Source organism: Lycorma delicatula, chromosome 8 (assembly GCF_047948215.1).
Source record: "Lycorma delicatula isolate Av1 chromosome 8, ASM4794821v1, whole genome shotgun sequence".
Taxonomy (NCBI): Eukaryota; Metazoa; Arthropoda; class Insecta; order Hemiptera; family Fulgoridae; genus Lycorma; species Lycorma delicatula.
In genome coordinates this window covers 69,212,612-69,232,914 of record NC_134462.1, presented here as the reverse complement: position 1 = coordinate 69,232,914, position 20,303 = coordinate 69,212,612, and the positions used below count along the sequence as shown (strand labels likewise).

General features: G+C 31.9%; 1 long non-coding RNA gene across 2 annotated transcripts; it reads left to right on the top strand.

Moving 5' to 3' along the window:
* The first annotated feature begins 383 nt into the window (after positions 1 to 383).
* Positions 384 to 19,716, top strand: LOC142329129 (uncharacterized). 2 transcript variants are annotated; one of them, XR_012757424.1, is made up of 2 exons: positions 384 to 468; positions 18,746 to 19,716. It is a non-coding gene; the product is annotated as an uncharacterized LOC142329129 (long non-coding RNA). The 2 variants fall into 2 exon arrangements; XR_012757425.1 differs by lacking the exon at positions 384 to 468 and adding an exon at positions 8,674 to 8,810.
* Positions 19,717 to 20,303: the final 587 nt, after the last annotated feature.

Below are 20,303 nucleotides of genomic sequence, written 5' to 3'. Positions count from 1 at the left end.
CACTTTGAACCACGGTAGTATTTTTGAAAAAAAGGGAAATATTGTTTTAAAACTATACAGTTTCTTCTAATACTTACCACTAATAAAAAAATCTATTTAACAAATAAGTTGTTATTACTGGATAATATACAACGCGTTCGTTAAGTTGTTGTGCACTGGAATTATGGAAGTGTAATGATTAAACTTTCTTAATTATGTATTTTTATCTCATTATTTCATAGAAACCGATATTACAATAATTGGAATAGTTTATAAAAGCAATCGGAAATAACCTCCTCCAACAAAAATACAACACATTTTAATGTGTTTTCAAACACTTTAACCAGCTGATGTAGTTGAATGTCTCGTACGTATGCTGCGGGTTATTTCCGGTTTTACAACTATGCGTGGTCTGTTGCGATAACTGCTTGTTTGCTGCCTTCCATAAAAGTAATACGGAGGAGTCTCTTTTTTCCTGTTTAGCCTCCGGTAACTACACTTTAGATAATTCTTCTGAGGATGAATGAGGATGATATGTATGAGTGTAAATGAATTGTAGTCTTGTACATTCTCAGTTCGACCACTCCTGAGATGTGTGGTTAATTGAAACCTAACCACCAAAGAACACCGGTATCCACGATCTAGTGTTCAAGTCCGTGTAAAAATAACTGGCTTTACTAGGACTTGAACGCTAGAACTCTCGGCTTCCAAATCAGCTGATTTGGGAAGACGCGTTCACCACTAAACCAACCCGGTGGGTAAATACGGAGGAGTCAGATTCGGCGATCGTGCAGACCACAAACCCCTCGAAATGATTCGTTCATGAGCTATACAAGGTAATCTCCTTTTATTTATCAGGGGTTTCCTCAGTGATCGGTCCTTCTGAGTTCGAGTTGGAACGACGGTTTCTGACAGTTTCAGTCTAGAAAACAGAGTAACTCAGGGAAGTGTCCTAAATGCTATTTTGTTTGCCGTAGCCATAAATAGTATAACAAACTGCGTGCGAAACCTGTAATGTGTTCTTTATTTGTAGATTTTTTTTTTAAATTTATGTAGCACGTAGAACGTTCGCTACAGGTGAGAGGCTAAGGCTACTGCAAGACACTAAACCCGCTTAGAATCGTGGTGTAAATTTACTGGATTCACGTTTTCTCCGTAAAAAAAAAGAAGTACATTTGTTTTTTCTGGTTAAGGAAACATGTTGACCCTCAACTGTATTTACATACTGAACCAGTTGAGGCATCGACGCGGGTAAGATTTCTAGGAATGTGGTTTGACCAATGACTAACGTGGGTAACACAATTGAAGGAGCTGAAGATAAAATGTCTAAAAATGTTGTACGTACTGAGAGTTCTATCTAATACGTGTAGGAGAGCCGACCATATGTTGCGCTTCTACCGAGCTCTGGTCCATTCCCCCTTAGACTACGGCTGCGTGGCTTTTCGTCGGCGCGGGCCACCGCACTAAAGATGCTCAATGCAGTCCATCATTCATTCATCCGTCTCGCCACAGGTGGGTTTCTCTCAAACCCTGTGTTATGTCTGCTGGTGAACAGTGGTAAGCCATCTCTTTGTAATAGACGAAAGCAAATGATATGCTCCTATGTGGCTTGCATTAAAGTGCAACCAAATCATCCAACCTCTGATGTGGTATTCTCCAACTGTCACATATTAATCTCCAGCAGGAATAGATCTACTGCTTTGCTAGTCATCAGAGCTCAATTCCTCTTCTCAGCTCTAAATGTGCAATAACCTCTAGTACTTATATTGCTCCATGTTATTACCCCCTTTGGAGGCCTTCTTTTATTAATTACTGCTTTGTGCTTTGTCAGTATCATAAAAAGAATACAAATCCAGTTAGTTATCTAATGAAATGAACTGTATGATATAAATAGCGTGAATCCTGATGCTATAGTTTATACGGATTGCTCTAAAAACGTTAGTTCTTTTGGTTATGCTTTTGTGGTTGGCAACAGAACATACATGTTTGGCCTTCCCAGCATCATCAATATTTTCATTGCAGAACTGTTTGCTATTAACAGACCTAATTATAATTAGCCCAACATTTTGACAAGTATTTATTTGCTCAGATTCCATGAGTGCCTTACAGGTGATTGGTGATATGTACTCCAGACACCCTATTGTCTGTAAGATCAGTGTGTTATTTTGCAAATGACTCAATGTAATACAACTATGAACTTCTGCTTGATTCTCAGCCTTATTAGAATTTCAGGCAAAGTGAGTGCTGATAGTGCAGCAAAAGAGGCACGTTTTCAGCCTCCTTTTACCAATTGCATTGCTTCAAATGATCTTGTCTGTTTCCTGAAAAAGGTAGTTCATGATGAGTGGCAAAGTGAATGGGATGCTACCATCAACAATAAAAGCACACTGTGTTAGTTAACATTATTTTTAATTAACAATAATTAACACACTGTGTCACCTTGGAGCTGCTCATGCAGACATAACCGTCAAGAGGAGGTTATTATTTGTCATTTTTGAATAGGGCACACTAGGCTCACTCATGGATATCTGATGATGCAAACAGATGCACTCCTTTGTGCTCATTGTGACTGCCAACTAACTGTGCACCACATCCTTGTGAATTGTATCTGTTATGTAGCATTGTGTCGCAAGTTGATGTTACCTATCTTGTGATTTATAAAGGCCATGCACCTTGATTCAAGAATTTAATTATTTATGTGGTCCTTGTTGACTGTATTTACCGTTTGGTATATGCCAGATGTTAATTCTTATTCCTTTAAGTTACTTTTTTAATGTATCCATTGAGGTATTTATTTTTCTTTCTATTTTGTTTTTAGCATACATTTCAGGCTTTTTCGTTTTAAGGTATTTTATGTTGCTAGCTTTTAGTTTTTATTGTCAATTTTTTAAATTTATTTATTATATAAATATTGTGTTATAACAACGATAACAACCCTTCATTATGCACCCAGAAAACTATCCCAGACTCCAATTTTCACTTAATTTAACGATTGCTCATGTAATTCATCGAGATTAGTTGTCAATCACAGATGTGAATTTTGTGAATTAAACCACACTTAATCTGTAGAAACCACAGATGAAACCATGCTTAATCTGTAAAAAATGTAACGTTAAGGATACCTACCAAATTTTACTAATAAAATGTTTAAACCATTGACAATAATTTAGTCTATTGACATGATCTGTAGGTTTACAGTTCTTTACTTTGTAGGAGAACAATTTCAGTTCTTTTCTTACAGCTTTATGTACAGCAGGAAGTCTTATACCTTGCTGCTGTGCTAACTTACACATTGACTTTGATGGACTTACGGCCATAGCATTCAAAATATCAAGCAGACTCTGTTTGTTTAGTTTAATTGGTGATCTTTCACTTTGATCAGCATCTTCAACAGAGCCAATTTCCCAAACTTTTTCAGTAAGAGTTTGTTCGTTGGTTTATGATCAAAATCTTATTTTGATCATTCTTTTGGTAATCTGTCTGTATGTTTGTAAGAGTTTACAAAAAACGCGTAGGATCCCGGGTGGCTAGGGTTCCGGCTCAGGCACTGGATTGGTTGAAGGTAGGCCCACTTGCATCGTGCCACAGTTATATTGGTATTGTTTGTGATTCGATTTGGGCCTCCTCTGGTGGGGGTGGCCGTGCCGCCAAGGACCTTTGGCGTGACTTCCCTCCACCAGTGGCTGTCCTGATCGTGACTTAGTAATGCCACGCGAGACACCATGACGGGACTGGTTGGGGGTGCGGGTTTTGTCCCCAGTTCCTGCGCGGACCGGAATGAGGTTGCGTTCCTGTTGTTAGGTGACCTAAATTGGTCGACTTATTTGGGTGTAGGGCTGAATTTTTATGTTGTGTAAGACATAATTTTGATTGCTATGAGCACTAATTTAACTTTCAACTCGTTCGTTTTCTGATGCATTCACAGTCATGAATGATGCTGTCAAATCTGGACTAGAAGCGAGGTTCGCACTGCCGCGGTTTCGGTCAGTTATTTTGCAGAAATCATGTTAGTTTGGATGTGAAGATGTCCGTTTGAGGCCTACGTGAAGGTGAAATTTGAAATGTATTTTACTGTTGCAAATGTCTGGTGAGGCATTTACATCGGTGGCATCCCGACCGAGGCCTGGCTGATGACTGTGAGATGTAATCAGTTAGAGGGTCTAAAGATGACCTCTGGTAAAGCCCCTCAGGGCTTGGAATGAAGGGGGTGGTGTGGCGACCAGTAACGTCACAAGGTGGATCTCTTCCCCATATGGGGTTGGGATGTCTGAGGCCGACATAGCTATAGTGTAAATTCTGAGCTGTATACATTGTTAATTGTAAATAACGAGTGTAAATAGTGTCTGAATGTGTTATGTAAATATTGGTCTGAATGAGAAATATGCCTGTGACGACGGTGGTGCTGATGTTATGCCTTTATGTCAATTCCAGCACACCCTGCGTGAAGGAGTGGGTATTTAGATGGTCCCACCGCATAGGCGGTGAACACCCAGTATGTGCGGGCTGCTGGGCATTTGGTTCAGGTAAATTTTCACACTTCCTACAGCAAAACAAAAAAGGTATTTATATTGGTTGCATCCTAACAGAGGCCTTGCTGATGAATGATTGTAAATCAGTATTTAAGGGTTAATAAGATGCCCTCCTGTAAAGCCATCAAGACTATTGTTGGAGGGGGTGGAGTGGCCACTGGAATTGTTACAAGGTTTTCCTCTTATTGGTTAGGAAGCATAACAAAAAAAAAAATTATATAAACAAAAGGTTAGATATATCTACACTTTTGCATATATTTAACTCTTCAACAGCTCTTAGTAATATATTATTTGTTAATTTCATTTCTTTGGATTTTTTCTACAGAAATGACTAGAAACATTTTTTAAATGTATTAGTGAAGATTAATTACTCAATATTGTTTTTTTTTCAAAAATACTATGTTTTATTGCAGCTTAAGAAGTCATTAAAATAATAAAAATTAAAAGTTTTTTCAAATATTGTTTACTGTAAGTGAATTTCTTATTTGGTTAGGATAATGAAAAAAAGTAATCCAACCATTATTTTGTTTTTCAATAAAAACAAGAAATAAGATTATAATATTAAATCCAGCCAAAAAAACTAATTTATATTATTTCAATTCAGTTGTTCTTTGTGAAACCATATTGCTGGCAATGCATACATTGTACAAAACTGGGATACTTTCTCGATGTTTCACCAGTGATACTGCAGTTAGTAAAGTATTTTAAGCTAATCATGTTTCTATTCTATCTATACATCCTTATTTGGTCCATTTGAGCATGGACCAAAAACATGTCATACCGATCACCTATCATCCAAAATGAAATAACTGATCTGTGTGGCGCTACAGTTAGGAAATGCATTGTCACAAGAATTAAAAAAGCTTGCGTTTATAGCATTTTGGCTGATGAAAATGCGGATATTTCTACCAAAGAATAGCTGTCTATTAGATTTCGTTTCTTCAAGAAAAGACCAACAAAATCAAATAATTTTTAGGCTTTGTAGAGCTTAAAAGACTTAAAGTTGTGAGTATTATCAAACACATTGAACTGTTTGCGACAAACTTAAATCTAGACCCTGATAAGTGTGTGTAGTTAAGCTTCCATGCATGTTCCATCATATCTAGCAAAGAAGGAGATGTGCTGGCAACCTTGAGATAAAAATACAAAAAAATCCTTTTACTTCCAATGCTATTCTCACAAGCTTAATCTTATCATGAAAGATTTAATTGTTATCACAGAAATTCAAAACTGTGTTGGAAGTATCAAGGAGATAATCACATTTTTTTGCGAGTTCGTTTTATGACACAAGCTTATTGTTAGCATTCCTAAATTATATGATTCTAGGTAAGCAGAGAAATTCAAAAGCATCCATGCTTTTAAGGATCACTTCAATGATACTGTTAATGCATTAAAGACCTCATCTGAGGAGGGAAATTCAGTAACAAGAAAAAAATACTTAAATGCATGCAGTGATGTGCAGATCTTCATTTGCTGTGTAAGTATAAGATCTACAGTATATATATTGCTGTCTAAGATCTTGCCACTGCATCGTATGTATTTCTATAGAATACCAAAGACATATTATGAAGGCTGTAAACAGGATAGGATTCTTGGTACTTTGGTTATGAATCCTTTGGAGCAAGCGGATAGTGTAGTTCCTCCTAGGAAAAGAATTGAGTTATTTAAATGTTCTTTCTTAGCTCTAAAAATATTTAATCACTTACCAAGGGAATTTAAATCCATAGAAGACTAAAAGGTTTTCACTATCAATTTATGATTGGCTGTTGTCGATTGAAGATGTAGAGAGTTTTATTAATTGGTTGGCCTGTGATTCTGGGTGGAATTGATGACTCTACAAATTTAATATTTTTATTATCTTTCTTTTTCTTTAAATTTTACCTAGGATTAATTTCATTTTCAATTTTATCACTGTATTCTTGTATTGTATTTATGGTTCTGAGTTATTTAATCTGTATGTATGTATATATAATCTTGTCACTAGGTGAAATTTTAGTACTGTAAGACTTGTATTGTGTAATTAATTTTGAAATCCACTTAGAAATCCACACTGGACAATTAATCAATAATTGATTAGTTTATTATTTTACTCACCGAAAATATTTGGGTAGTAACCTCCAATAGAGTTATTACTATAGGGGGTATCTAGTTCCACAAGATTATGTGATAATTGTTTACTTTTATTATTTTACTTATATTTTATACTGTTTGGTTGTATGTCTACTAAGCTTATGTATTAAGAATTTTTTAACTGTAAATAATTTTATTTTCTCTTGTAATCTGTTATATGTGTAACATTCCTTCTTGGAGATTTAGTAGTAATTAATTTACCACTGGAATGGCAAAACTTATTACGATGATTTATACAAATACAAGAAAGTTATTTATTAATTACTAGCAATACACAAAAAGTAATATGTACAATTCAGTGCAGTTATCTGTATTCAGTTCATTATTTCAAATTCTTATTTCAACAAGTTTTTAAAATCATACCATGCACTGCCACGCTGGTTACGGACAATTTCTGATACTGTTATAGATTTTTCATTATTTGTATTTAGTTTCTTATAACATTACTTAAAATTGGTATTTACATTTAAAAAATTCTAGTTGTATATTGTTACAAAAATAAAACTTTTTTCTAATTTCACTTCTGAAGTGTTCAAAAGCAAATTTTATAAAGTTAAATACGTTCATCACCAGCATTCTTATATTTTTTACGTTCATCCATCAGTTGCAATATATCCTCTGATAACCAAGGTTCTCTTTGTTCTGCTTAAGTTCACTTCTGCTGATTTAAAAATTTCCTTCTTAACATTCTCCCATTCTTCTTCTACTTTTTCTACCATATCAGTTTTACTCAGACCTCTTGCGATGTTCTCAAAATTCTTCTTTACCTCCTCTTCCTCAAGAATCTCTAAATTCCACCGATTCATCTGACACCTTTTCTTTTGGTTTTTAAACCACAATCTACATTTCATCATCACTAAATTATGGTCGCTATCAATGTCTGCTCCTGGATATGCTTTGCAATCGTCAAGTTGATTTCTAAATCTTTGTCTAACCATTTTATAATCTATCTGATAACTTGCAGTATTACCAGGCTTTTCCCACGTATGTATTCTGCTATGATTTTTAAACTGGGTATTGGCAATTACTAAATTATACTTCCTGTAAATCTCAATAAGTTGTTCCCCTCTTTCATTCGTATACACACTGAACCTCATCATCATCATCATAATGGGCACTTACTTGTAGGCACATAGACATTAACAATCATTGTCGGCTTAGGTTTTGATTTTATTCTGATTACAATGATTCTATCGCTAAGCTTTCTGAAATGCTCTACTCTCTTCCTTATCTTCTTGTTCATTATGAAGCCTACTTTTGCCTGCCCTTTATTCGAGGCTGAGTTAATTACTCTAAAATCACCTACCAAAAAGTGTTTTCCTCTTCCCACCGAACCTTGCTAATCCCTACTCCAACTACATTCAACCTACCTATTTCCCTCTTTAAATTTTCTAACCTACCAACCTTTTTACCCTACTTTCTTACTGAACTTTTTTATTATTTTTTTGGATATATTGGACAGCACTTTTACAATGATACATGCAATTGGCAGATATTTTAATTATTTGTAATGTTAGCAAAGAAAATTTATTTTTTCAAAAATATATTAATCATTATTTTATTAAGAAATGAAATATATAGCAACATACTGTATTTCTGTTTTTGACTCACCTATTCCTATTAGTATACAAAATATGAGAAGAGTATAGAACAACAATCATTTCTACTGAAAAAAAAAGCAAATTCTATCATCCAATTAACACTATTTATGATATTGAAAATGGATATGAACTCAGAATCCTTATATAACCTACAATTTTTGAAAAAATTTTAAATTTTAATTAATAGATTTTTTTTTCATTTTTCAACGTAGTTAGCATTTTAAGCTCCTATTTGTATTTTGTTAGCTCATTATTTATTGTTTAACTTTGTTAACATAATTTTTAAGCCATAAATAAACAATACCAGACAAAGAATTAAATCATATAATAATCACATATTATGACATCATATCTAATACTGAAAAGTGAGCCGTCATGGACAATATTAATCACGTCTGTGCTGGTCAAAATATGTAGCTGAAAGCACTGTTGTGTTGTTTGTATTAAGCATTGGATTTAGGAATGAATTAATTTTGTTCACTCTTATTGCTGTCTTAAATTTGTTAACAGTGCAGTGTCATAATGACTCAAAATTGTGTAAATGATGTGGATGCCTTTTTTTATGTATGTGGTGAGTTTACTGTAAAATTAAACTGAAAAAACATTACTTTAATTAAAAAAGCATATCATTTGTATTTTAAGTGTAAAATTGATCAGAATACAACATGGGCTCCTTATATAGTATGCACTAATTGTTCTGTATATTTAAGAGGGTGGCTGAAAGGTTTACAGAGGGCTTTGCCATTTGGTGTACCTATGGCTTGACGTGAACCAAAGGATCATGTAACTGATTGTTACTTTTGCATTGATCAATGTATTCACTGAACTGCCCTTTAGCTATATTTAATATGTATTATTGTATTCAGTTATTCTTCAGATAAGGAACTACACTGACATGAACAGTAACATCTACAAATATCACACATAAAACATGTCATCGTTAATTAAGAATATACTCAAAATATAACTAATTTTGCTCCTAATTAATATTCGTGAATCAGTGTTATGATGTAAAAAGGTTGGGTTATGTGATTCAACATCTTTCATTTCTGGTCCTCCAGCCAACCGATATAGGAAGATTTATTGTGATACTCTTTAATTTCAATTTGTACTTAAAGTCATATCATTTAAAACTTCAATAATACAGAAAGAATAATTGATAACATTGCCGTCTTTGCATGGGAATTGGTTTGTAACAATGGCTATCTTTTACATCATTTAAGTAAATTATTTTAATTAATTTTATATTTAATTACTATTGTTTTGCCAAGATATAAAATTAAATATCAGTAATAAAATAGTCAATTTACCAAAAAGGGTAAACAAAATACAACCTGTAAATTACATAAAAAAGATAAAATTAAATCATTTTAAAAATAATAATTTAATATTTAATAATGTTAAAGGTTATGTAATGTTAAATATGTACATTGACTATATATTCAACTTATTATAGGTAAACTGCTAACGTATCAAATTTGAAACTACCTGCAGTATCTGAGCTTAAATTAAAAGATGTCGGTGATAAAATTTAACTTATTAAGCATATACAGCATCATTACAAAACAGATTTTTACTTAGGAAATGTATAAAAACAATTTTAAAATACAGGGTAGTAATTTGAATTTACTCATATTTAAATATAATAGGAAAAATATCAAGAGATGATACCATGTGTTTGTACTAAAAAAATATTACTTCTATTACGATGCTATTCATAATAATAACAGTAATGATATTTTAATTTAAATATAGTTACTTCTACAATTACTAATGGTATTAATACATTTGAACTTCAGTTATATAATGTAGACATTAACAAAAGGTTATTAAATGGAGTAATTGATAAAAATAATAAGAAAATAATATTCAAGATAATTAATTCATTACGTTGTATTAAACCAGCTTCAGATAATGATACAAGTCAAGCATTAATCCATACACTACTGCAATACCAAAAAAATGTCATAAATATGATGTAACATCACATCATGAAACTGAATTAATTTGACGATGGACTAAGATCAGCGTTTATTTCACTGGCAGGTCAATGAATGCATTAATAAAATATATAATTAAAGATCTGACGTCAAGGCTTGATGCAACTATCGGCTTATCTGTATAGTACAGCTGAATTTAATTCTTACAATTGACTAATGATCTGTTTTCTAATTTCAGTTTTTATTTTTATTTATGATTTGATTTCATTTAATTATTTAAATATATTTATTTATTCATGACAAATAGAAATTCTTCTGACATTTGTATTATACTGATACCAAATAAGATTGTGTTTTATCGTAAAAGGATAATGTTAAAAATAGTATAAAATGCAATCTTGAAACTGCATTTCGATTACAGGAGACATATTATATTATACAGTAGAGGAATTGATAGAGGCTCAATGTCTTTTACAGTGCATTATCTTTATTTCTGTTGTTTCACTTAGGATAAATTTACAGACTGGTCAGCTACCACCTTTCTCAAGTAATTCCTTCATCAACATTTTCTGCTTATGCAATAGTCTTAATAAACTAATAATTCGTTATGACAGACAGAGGTCTGAGGCTTTGATTAACCGTACAATGATTCGTTATGGCGGGCAGAGTTTGAGGCTTTGATTAAATTGTACATCACTCCCATTCCCATTTTATGATTCATGGAAGAGTGCAATTAAAGAATCAATTATTGCTTAATAGGACAGACAATCTTGTCTTCAACAATACACTGTTGTACTGACAGAAGCCAGTTTCTACTTCAGTCCTACACTTTCGATTTAAATAAATAACACAATTACAGAATCACTATCATTGAAATACTCTTTTATGGAATGTTTACTTATGTTTCATTTGAACCTAAGATATATTTCATTTGACCTATTGATGTATTGTATACATCAATCGTGTTTTACTTCTCCTAACCTTTGTGTTAGACATTTGATATTAATCGTGAAGAATTCTCTGAAATGGTACCCAGATTTATTGGGTTCCTGACAACTTTGTAACAGTTGTAGTCAAAGGTCTATTAAAAGGACCTATAAACAAATTATCTTTGTTACAAATCATAAGAGCTTGAGTTAAATGATAGTAAGTAATAACCTATTTTTTGAAGTTCATAATGATATTTATAACAATATTTTATTAGATTTGGTAATTATGGTTCTGTATTATCATGTAATTTCATTTGTTTGTACTCATTATATCTTTATTGATATTTTATTAAATATTGTATTAATGTATATTTTAAGATGCATACTTATAATGATGAATTGTAATTTTCACTTTCATATTGCTTCCATACTCTTACATAATATAGACTGTTGTAGGACATACAGATTCAAATACATACAAAATACAATGCAAACATATACAGTATTTCCTACATAGGCTAAAGGATACTTTGGTTGTTTTGAGGCACCAAGATGGTACTCAGCATTTGCTTGAGGTTAGAGTCCCAAGCTTTTGTACATCTTGAAGGCCCCACAAACAACACTGTCAAAGAAATCCTAGAGTTATGTGACTCTAGGTACAATGTCCATTGGCACCGTGATTTCTCTGGCCGATGGATATACCTCAACGCATAAGGCTCCACAAACAACATTACCAAAAAAATAGTAGTTCTCTGTGATGGTAGATACAACCAATCTATAGGTTTAGCCTACCCTAGTAAATGTATACTAATTTCCATTGGCATCAGATTGTCCTGGCCAATGGATACATGTTAAGACAAGTAAGGCATCACGAACAACATAATAAAGAAATCCTACATTCGTGCAATGCTAGGGTACATACTAATTAAGATAAATTATATAAACTGATTTATATACGAGTTTTATGATTTATTGTACAATTGACTGTAACTTTATGACTCACTGTATAATTAAATAATTGAATATAACTGGAGTTTATATGTTTTGAACTTATGATTTATTATATAATTACATAACTTTTACATACTATTTGTATATTTGTGAGTGATTGCAATTTGGTCTAAACATGAATTTAGGAATTGATTTCCATTATGATATTGCGGTAGTATGTATGCACTTGGTAAATTTTTATTATTTTGATAAATATATGTACAAATATATTCTTTCAATTGTTATTACTTGTAAATTTTGATAGTAGTACAATTGAGAAAAAAATCATTGTAAGATTGCTTGGTGGGCAGTATGGTCAGTCCTGAATGTTTTCCTTTCCTCTTTATTTTCAATATTAAAATGCTTACTCTTCTTTTCTATAGATATAAACAAGTTTGTTATGTTGCTGGCATGGTTACCCAGTTGTTTATCTTTAGCTATGTTTAATATGTATTATTGTATTCAGTTATTCTTTAGATAAGGGACTACACTGACATGAACAGTAACATCTACAAATATTAAACATAAAACATGTAATCATTAATAAAGAATATTCTTGAAATATGACTAATTGTGTTCTTAATTAATATCCGTGAATCAGTGTTATGATGTAAGTTGAGGTGAGTTGAGGTTTGCGATTCAACAGCACATGTCACTTATTAGTGAGTGACATGTACTCCAGACACCCTGTTATAAATGAGATTCAAGGAATTATTTCTCAAATGACTCAACAAAATACAACTGTGAGCTTCTGTTAGATCCCAAGCCATATTGGAATTTCAAGCAATGAGCACTCAGAGTGCAGCAAAAGAAGCGTTTTTCCAGCCTCTTTTCATAAATTGTGTTAACAATCTGATTATTCATCTTCGTTATCAACAAGACAGTGATTCATGACAAGTGGCAAAGTAAATAGAATGCTACCATTCCAATAATAAATAATTCCATTCCAATAATAAATAAACTTTATTCAGTTAAGAAACTCTGTTACCGTGGAGCTCTCATGCAGAAATTACCATTGAGAGGAGGTTATTATTTTCCATTTGCAAAGAGCATAATAGGCTCAAATGCACCTGTTTATGCTTGCTGCCATTCACCACATCCTTGATGATTGTATTTATGTGGCATTGCATTGCAAGTTTAAATTACAGGCTGTCATGTGAAGTATGTTGGAAAACAATGAAGTATATTACCTAATCTTTTACGATTTCTCAGGGCCATCTGTTTATCTTCAAATATTTGAGTACTGAGTAGAATAGTGGAGGTAATTTTATTGTTAATTTAATTTTTAATATTTACTTACATAGTAAACAAATAATGTGTCTGGGCATTGATAACGATACTTTGTTTTGTGCCCAGGAAAAAGTTTTAGGGTACAAACAGGTTCAACATATGATTAGCTTCTTCTCTAGTAGAGTAGTCAGAAACACTTTTACCACTTTTTGTGTAATAAAAAATTTTTGTAATTTATAAATAATTTTAAGCAGCATCTAATTTTTCACAAACAAAAGGAATAAGTTATTTCTCATAATTTATCTTTATTATATAAGATAAAACATCTTATGACAACATAAGATGTTATTAATACATATAAATAATATATTATTATATAAAAATATAATTAATATATTATAAATTAATACAAGATGTTATTATAACATAGAACTAAAGTTATATCCCATAATTAGTACCTAGCGTCCAGCTTTGAATGAATCAAAGTTTACTAATCTTGGCTTGTCAAAGGAGAGGGTCATTAACCAAGAGCCCAAGATATTTTACCCACCTTTCTTCTCTACCAGTAGCTTTAAATAAAATAACAGGAGCTTAATTTTTTTAAATCAACTCAACTTGACCCCTGCCCAGATCTTATTGAGTTTAATGTTTATTGGCAGTTCATATAGAAGCAGTATATTAGTTTTGATGACTTTTGATGTTTACACACTAAAAGGTTAGGTTATGTAAAATTAGTGGGCAATCTCCTGTAATGTTAATGTAGGTTAATTCTGTATTTGTTAAACATGTTTTACCTTATATTTTAAGAGCAGTGTTAGCTGTTTATTATACATTAGAAGGGAGAAGAAATTAACTTTTTTTTCTTTCTAACCTCCTCTACAGTGAGTTTGTTTTTAAAACTTAACATCCTTAGCAAGTATTTGGTTTTCTGCAATTGTGGATAAGACAATATAATCAAGAATAATATTCTCCATTATACTACCCAACTGAAGTATAATTGAAAAAAAAAAATAATGAGACTAGTAAATCTAGAAAAAATATTTTACCATCCTTTCATATCAAACTGAGATTAATAAAATATTCTGTAAAACCTATGAAGGACAGTCAAGGATTCTTTTATACAAGGCAGAAATTAAAGAAGGGATCTTCATTGACCCACAAATAAGGGAACTGGTCAGAGATGAAATGTTCAATTCTGTGTTGACAGATGTAGAATTCACAGTCTGGAATTCACAGTACTAGTAACATGTGGATTTCTTCCTGCCAAACCTTGGGACAGTAAGTGACAGCAAGATATTTCCACCAAACACTGAAATTTATTAAAAAAATAATAAAACCAAATCTGTATAGGTTCAGTGTGATTTCCTGTCTTTTTATTTTTATTGAAAATACAACTTACTTATCCTTTTGGTGAATTTAGATGAATTCACTTACTTGTATTTGTCTTCCTTACTTTACTTACTAATTTATTTAACTTACTTACTCGTAGGTGTTTTTCAGAAAGTACAAATATTTTTGACACTACGATCAATATTTTACAACTCTATTTAAAATTACATTTAAATCACACAATCTTGAAATTTGCTTTTATGGAAATGCAGTACTGTACTGTTTCACCTCTAATTTGAAAAGTTACAGTATAGGCTGAACAAATACAGATTCATTATTAGGGCTGGAAGTATATATCCAAAATTAATGAAATTAAAAAATGATTTTTATTACAGTGCAATATATAATGAATTTTAACATTAACCATGACTTTAACCATACAAAGCTGACTCCCACTACATTTCCTAACTTAACATGACCCCTACTTTGAAAACATAAATTTTCAACAAACATAACATTATTATATTAGTTGAAAAAGAAAAACATCACATCTGAATTTACTGCTTTTACACACAATAATTATAGAAACAAGAAATGAAAGATAAAATAACATAAATATACAAGAATATCTCTATTCATTATTGTCAGTGACTGGGAGTGGGTAAACTTTGTTTAAAAATCTAAGGATTTGGTTTTGAGTTTTTATTTTATAACCACTTTGACATGCTTCAATAATATGCCTTTTATGTTACTACTTTTTCTTTTTTTTTTTAAATCTTTTTTACTGTATTATAATGTATTACAGACTCCGTAGAGATCGTAAAATATTATGGCCGTCACGTTGCGTTTTGAAAGTGCTTTTTTAATTTTTGACGTGAAACGTCTTCAAAATAACACCGAAACATACGGGGGTACTTACGTATTAACGCCACCGCAGCTACAGCTTTATTTAAAAACAAAGTGGTCAATCAGATTTCGGTGGATAATGAACAGTTTCTTTATTAATTTTAATAAATGGTTATTTATATTTATTTATTTTATAAATATAATTTAACAGGAGTGTTTTGATTATTTAAATAATAAATAATTGCAATAATTACTGAATTTATTAAATAAATTCTCAAAAAATTACGATGTTAATTAGACAAGGTTAGCGAGCGAAGCGAGCATAGGTTAAGTTTGGTTAAATTATATTTATAAAATAAATAAATATAAAAACCATTTAATAAAATTAATAAAGACTGTTCATTTTTCACCGAAATCCGATTGACTACTTACCGATTAAGTACCCATATGGGTACCAGAACAGAAATTGTAGCTTAACGAAAAGATTTACAACGTTCTGCCTAAATAAATTCCGAACTATTAATCTCAGTGACGGAAATGCGGTGTCATTTTATAACGTACATGGTCAGTTCGCCGGTACGACTTTGAGTTTTCGTCACTGTCAAGCGGTTTGGTGGGAAGGGAGCACAGCACAGGTTGCTGTTTAGCAACCACATCAGGCAAGTAGCGGCGGACGCCGTCTCTGTGATGCACAAGCTTCACAAGGTTTGCTCGAAAGGATTACGGGCTGTCGGGCCGTCATTTGTTCATGGTGTACCGAGGTATCTTCGAAAGTATGACATCTTACGCGGCGTCCGTTTGGGCGCATAGGTTGGAAAGAAATCGAGCACTTATTCAACATTTAAGGAGTGCCCAGCGCAGAGCCTTTATTGTATTCACTGGTGTTTTTAAAACAACCTTCTACGAGGCTACCGCTGTATTGGAAAAGGCTCTCCCAATCGATTTAGTGGTGAAAGTTCGGGCGGCCATGTGGAAATTGCGATTTCGTTCACATTCAGAACAAATATTAGTTACGAGAAACGAGATATTTTTGCAAAACATGGACCTCCTAGATGGTGGTGGTGTCGTGATATTACAAAAAAAATTTATTTATGGTGCAACTTCGTTCATATTCATAATATTTATTAGTTATTTGAAACGATATATTTTTCCAAAATATGGACCTGCTAAATTGTGGTGGGGTCGTGATATTTAAAAAAAAATTTACTTATGATCCGTCTAGGCTCATATTCAAACTATAAAATATTTACATGAAACGAGGGGTAAAACATGGACCTTGGAGGTCCATGTTTTACAAAAATTCATTTTACAAATATCAGCTGATATTAGCAGAGGAAGTTAGTTTTTATTTTGAAAATAATTACAGTTGATATATTGTCGTTTCATTGTTAATTATTAGTTATTGTGTATTATTACCAATATTACAGCTTTGCTATTGTTTGCATTATGAATGGAAAATGCAATAAAATTGATCATGCATCGCGTTTTATTATTAACACGATTTTTCCATCGTTCCACGTTTGAATGCTTAAAACTCGATAACGAAGGCGTTAGCAGAAAAACGGCGTTCACCACTTTTTTCTTATAAAATTTTAAACCGAAATTATGTATCATACGTCAACCTTCCTATTTAAAAAATTAAGTTTGATTCAATATGGCGGAAAAAATTAAAACCCATCATAATTCAGATTTTTTTAACTTGGGTGAACCCCATTTCTTTCTCCCTCCAAAGACCTCACAGGTATACAGTATAAAACTGTTTCCATACTTAAATATCACTCTGTACATAACACTTATAACTGCGTAAATGCTTTTTCAATCTTGTACAGGAACTGTAATATTGATCTGAAAATGTGTGTGTGCGCGCACACACGCCTAATTTTCGAAGTTTAATAAATTTACACATTTTTTTTTTAAGAAGGATGCGTTGATTATATTTCTTCTTCGCTTCCGTCGCTCCAATTTAGCGAATATACTAAATATTTGATGTTTTTGCTAATCTTTTCTTTTGCGTGTTTGAACCTCACTCTTTAGGCCATTCATCACGCATAAGAAAAAATTGTCAAAAACATCAAATTTTGAATTTGAAGCTACGACTTTCACATAATGTTACATATCACCGTCAAAGCTTGTCAAATCCATTCTGAGATACCGTCCTAAAATTATTTTTTATATGTTAGTGCGTTGAATTTAACACCGGTGTTTTAATATATACTTTTTATTTTCCACTTTTCAGTCTTTTTAAGTTTATAGTTTACAGCTTCTCTAGCGCACAGGTTTGAGCGTATTTAGCGAAAGATCGGATCGGTACGTTTTACGTCGGGTGAGAGCAATCAAATCTTAGGGCTAAACGAATTATTTCCCGATAACCTAGATCCGGTCGATCAAGTGTGTACCAGATCGTTAAACAGTTAGCGCTCGACCTACCGATACTTACGCCGTTTGAATCGTAAAAATCGGACGAGCGGTTGCCAAGATAATACGGTTGCACCACATCGCACCCCCGCCCCAATTTCCGAACGGCGCCCCTGGAGCACTTGAAAATATTATCATCTGACGGGAACTACTGGGAGCGAATGGGGTTTCGTCTAGGGGGGTTGAGAAAATTTTTCAGAGCGCTAGAACCGACCATTGGTCGATCACAACCAAACATTGGTTTTAAGAAATCTGGGATGAAAATCAATAATTTAGAGTAAAAAACCCGTTACTATGTTTGATCTACAATAACTTTGTTAAATGGGTAATAAACATGTAAAACCTTTAAATAAAACTTGTAGAGAATGTAATTCTGAACGTAATGGTGCAAGATAAGTCAAATAAAACAAAGAAAGTTTAGAAAAATTAGAATTCAATTTAGGAACAATTCAGTAAATCGTACCTACCAGTTTATAACAAATATTCAAAATCAAGCCCACCAGTTTCAAAACCTCCCTTCTGTACCGCTTTTGTAGCTCTTTATAGTACTTCAAAGCTATCCTTAAGTTTCTCAGCAGCATCCATAATGCAAACAATTTATTCCTCATGAGAATGTATTTTTGTTTTATGTATGATATTTCTCATCTGTCCCTAGATGAAAAAATCTAAAGGTGTTAAATCAAGTGTTCTTGGTGCCCAGAAATGTGGACCTTCATGACCAATCCATTTCGCAGTGAAATGATTGATACATTATCCATTAGGTATATTTATTTTATCTATTTTTTTTTAATGCAAGTATTTGAACGACTATTTATATATCTTTGCAGATTTCATCAAATGTAGGATCATCAAGACAGAGGGAATACAACACTTACAATTTAAGATCTGATCATATGATCATCGGGTTCAAGAATTGAGGAGCCAATCATTCAGTAACATCCATTTAGTTATTTCACATGGCAGTCATAAACTTCATAACTAAATTTTATGATGGCTGTGCCATTATATTGATAGATATTACTGTGAAGTCAACTAACAAACTTTAAAAATTAAAAGCGTCAAGTACCATAAAACAATAAAACTAAATGAAGTACAGTTAAACTAAAAGAGAATGATGTGAAGTTAAAGCAAAATTAATTAGGAACAAGTTTACAAGTTATTATAAAAGTAGATTCTCTACAGAAAGCCAAACAAATAAATTTAAAAGATAGAAATAATAAAGTCAGTAGAGTTGATTAGAAGGAATGTAGAAGACAAATGGTGCAGTGAATGGTATCTAGTTAAATACATTCAACAGAAACCAGCTAAGGAAGATCGATTGAAAGATACTGAGATATAGGAATGACAATAATTAAAGGAAACGGATGTAACCAAAAGTAAGGAAAAGTTTTAGAAATAACAACGCTGAAATGAAATAGCAAAAGTACATATGACAGCATTTAGGGTGGAAGAAACATAGCAAATGACTATACACAGTGTAAAGTTATAGTGCTGCTAGAGGAAATGAACCGATTTTGAAATATCAAAATTTGATTAAGCATCGAGAGACTTGAACAAGGAGCAAGAACTGAAATGTACAATCACAGTAACTATGACATGAGACCTGTGTTGGCTGTGTAAGATGAGTCTGGTGAAGTACCATCAAGAATTTCAATAAAGTTTTTTTTTCTATATAAAAGTAAAGAAACTCCAGGTTTCTTGTTCTTTGTACAAGAAACCAGGAGCATTAGGATGTATAACAGTTTTAGTGATTAGTTATTGTAAATTCCTAATTAATATATAATTCTTATCATCTGTCTTTCTGTTTTTTTAACTCTTCTATCTGCTTGAATTTTTATGCAGTTTCATTCCTGATGACTTATAATGACCTATAATCGTATGGAAAATCATTAGGAAATTATTTAAATATAGAATTATTAGTAAATAATTATAAAATGAATACAGAAAATCAATGTTTCAAGTAAAATGAAAAACATAATAATATATGATTTTGAATCATGTTTTGTTTCATTATTAAATGTATTGTAATGTTAAATTCTTATTTGGAAATATTGTGGAGAAATTATTCATTAAGATTATAATACTTAGTTTTATATTATGTAAAATTAATTTTTCTTTCGCCATTGAAAGTAATACGGTTAATTATTATTGCAAGTTAATATTTTTTTATATTTATTTGAATAATTTCTTTAGGATTTTGTTGTATATTAAATTTATATTAAGAAATATTTTTAAAATATTTTGTTACTGAAAAATATTTATTAGCTTTTTTATACTCTTCATTTATGCAAATATGTTAATTGTTATTTCTTCTACAAAAAGAAAAACTAAAAATATTTAAAGTGTTAATTACAAATATTTTGAAGAAAAACTTTCACGTTGCCC